This window comes from Elephantulus edwardii, unplaced genomic scaffold, assembly GCF_000299155.1.
Source record: "Elephantulus edwardii isolate Elephantulus edwardi_28Jun2011 unplaced genomic scaffold, EleEdw1.0 scaffold00104, whole genome shotgun sequence".
Classification (NCBI taxonomy): domain Eukaryota; kingdom Metazoa; phylum Chordata; class Mammalia; order Macroscelidea; family Macroscelididae; genus Elephantulus; species Elephantulus edwardii.
The window spans coordinates 3853472-3856859 of record NW_006399854.1 but is presented as its reverse complement, the minus strand read 5'-3'; the positions used below and the strand labels follow the sequence as shown (position 1 = coordinate 3856859).

At 36.0% G+C, this 3388-nt stretch overlaps 1 protein-coding gene across 2 annotated transcripts in view; it reads right to left on the bottom strand.

The window, feature by feature from the left end:
• The window catches only part of MNAT1 (MNAT CDK-activating kinase assembly factor 1), a 268957-nt gene that overhangs the window by 155924 nt on the left and 109645 nt on the right, over window positions 1-3388 (bottom strand). The window lies entirely within an intron of this gene.

The window sequence follows — 3388 nt, the reverse complement described above, 5'->3', positions numbered from 1 at the left end:
AATCAATAACAATATATTAGAGACAAGCCATTACTTTAGAAAATCTAAACCCTGTTCTTTAAAATTAAGAATAGAACCATAGAAATGTGTTAATATTAAAAACTTCCAAATGAAACAAGTCTTACTCATGCCACAATCAACCCATTTGGTATAATAGCCTTGAAGAAAAAGGAATAGAGGCTTATTTTCCTGAAATAATCACTTGGTCCTTTATCTAGTTCATGGTTTAGCTCAGATGTTGACCTGTCTTTAGTCAAATATTAAAAGCCAACAAAAAACCTACTGTAGTTTCTGAAAGATATAATGTTAAGTACTATTTTGAAGTCTTTCTGACATGCATAATTTATAATTAAAGCCCTTGGGACTTTCTCACCCATTTAAAATAAGCATTCTCTGCCCGAAAAGAATAATGTGTTTATCATGAATCTAAGAAAAAAAAAACTTTGAACTAACCCCTGGGGTCAAAAGAGAACAAAAAATTTTATGTACAGATTTTCGTAACTACAAAAAAGAAACTACTATTGATGCTATAAGAAAGTTCATCTTCATGTGTGTCCTTTCTATGTTAAATTTATGTCATAAGGAATCATAATGAAAATTGCTTCAACCCCCAATTCATAAATCTCCAAATGCTGACCCCTCAGCATCCAACTAGCAATTTAGTTCTTTTTATTGTATACTTTAATATCTTCAATAGCCCTCTCCTGATATCATTTCTCCGTGTGTACCAAGAACTTTCATAAGCTTCATATCAGAAAGTTGTGAAAGTATTAACATGGGTACAGCTCACTCTGGCACGTAGTACACAATTTTTAAAAAATGAACATTTCATATTATTTGATCAGCACAACTGGGAAATAGAATCAATTTAGAAGATTTACTAATCATCACAAACACCTATTAATCATTTTAACATCTTTTAAACTATGAATAAAACACAAAGTAGATAGCTGGTAAAAAAAGATAAAGCAAGCTTAATTTATACCATCACAATCATAACAATGCTGTACAAGTATGTGATGAGTCACACCCTAGAATACCATAATACTTGCTGTTGTTTTTACTGTTTGCTGTACAGTCAAAATGAAGCCACAGTTGATCCTCCAACAGGTTTTTAGAGCCAGTAAATTACACAGAAGGAGAATGTCCGTCTGTCTCCAGCAGAGCAGCTGGTGGATTTGAACCAAGTTCATTTGGGACTGCAGCACAGCTACTTATAACTAGGCCACGAGACTTCCCTAGCAAAAATGTGTCATCTCAAAAAAAAAGTGTCACCTCTCAGTTCTACATATTTCCCTAACAAAACAATTTTTAAAAATATTGTCTGTTCTCCAGCTTTTATTATCTTGACTGATGAACACAAGTGCCTCAGTTGTATTTTTTAAACATTTTAACTCACCTTTCCTTATTTCTCCTGACTTCCTACATCAAATCAGTATCTTGCTTATTCTAGATTTAAAATATTCCTTTTATTCATGTCCATAAATGCCAAGCCTTCACTATGTCTTGTTGTTGTTGTTAAGTGCCATGGAGTCACAGGCGCATAGAGACCCTATGAACGAAAGTCCTCAAAACTTGTGTGACTTTGATCCAGGTTCACAGGGTTTCCAGAGGCAAGCTATTATGGAAGTGGATGCCGCTCTTGCTTCCAAGTTTGTTTTAACCAGGGAGCACCACCAAACATTGTCCACCATGGGTAACCATTATCACATTTGACACGTCAGTGTCACAGTGTTCACCTTCACAGTGGCCACAAGTTACCTCTGTACCACAAGTGGACACAGCAGGGTTATACGACCTAGAATAATGTTTGAACAAAAACAATAAAAAACAGGCCTTGAGGGCCGCAGATTAGAGTCACCCACCTTCAGCTTGATAGCATCACTTTTGGTCCACTAGGCCAACTGGTCTCTGTCTACGTTGTTAAGTGCCATCGAGTCGTAGGCAACTCATAGCCACCCTTGGAATGAAAGTCCTCAAAACTTGCGTAACTTTCATCCTTGCTCCAGGTTCATAGGGTTTCTGGCGGCAAGCTATTTACGGAAGTGGATGCCACTCCTGCTTCCAAGCTTGTTTTAACCAGGGAGCTCCACCAAACACTGTCCACTATGTCTTATCCCTTTGAAAATACTTTCTCACTAGAGTGTCTCCTCTCAATAATCTATTTCACTACCATACTGTTCTTGCTAGCTCACTACTGAAATTATAAACTCATATCTCAGCTAAATGAAACTCTTCACTCAGGTCCAGCCTGTTGTTTTATCATTTCTAGTCATTCCCCATGCTCTATTTAACCATATCAGACTATTTCTTCATGCTCAGCACCTTTGTATATTTATCTGTGCTTCATCTATAGATATCTTCATTCTTGTATATCTATACATTCATCTTTGTCTTTTGCCACAAATTATTTTTCCAAAAATTTTAAAATCAAAATCAGAGGCTGCCTTTTCTCTGAACTTTCACCTCTGTTTCTTGGAGTTAATGAATTGCTTCCTTAACTGTAATCCCATGGTACGTCACAAATGCTTATAAGATTTTCACATTTGTTGTTGCTGTAAGGTGTCAAAGAGTCAACTTCAACTCACAGCAATCCTATGAACAACAGCTGAAACCTCTGCCATGTCCTGTGCCATCTTCACAGTTACCACCATGTTCAAGGCCATTGTTGCATTCACTATGACAACTCATCTCTTAAGGCTCTTCTTCTTCACGGACCCTCTACTTTTCCAAACATGGTATCTTTTTTGAAGCATTATTGCCTCCTGACAACATGCTCAAAGTATATGAGACAAAATTTTACCATCTTTTTATCATATTAACTATATTAATTACAAAATATAAGTTAAATTATAGTTATTGACATAATCATCTTCCCCATTACAGAGTGAGGGCAATGATCATATATACTCAGCAATTAAAGCAGGTCACATAACAAAATTAATAAGCATTTGTCCAATTAAACTGAAGTTCAGAAAATATCTTAAGAGTACAGATTCCAAACATTTTCAACTTTTTTCAGGAATAGAAAAGTCATTTTATTCAACATGACTATAATTAGACATTCATTTACATAGAAAAGTCTGTTAAAGGAAGGAAACACACATGTACTCAAACATTTTCTTTTTACCTACAATATACATAATAAGTATACATTCACTAGGAAGCTCTAATGGCCTACTAGTAAGGAGCTGTGCTGCCAACCCAAAGGCATGTGGTTCAAATCCACCAGCTGCTCTGCAGTAGAAAGATGGGCAACCAACACTCATGTGGTTTACCGCCTCTGAGAAAAAGCTAGAGGGTCAACTCTGGGTCAGTTCCCACTCTATGGTACACAAAAATAATACATTCTTTAATCAGTCTTTAGTTAGGATTTTGCTTCTTTATT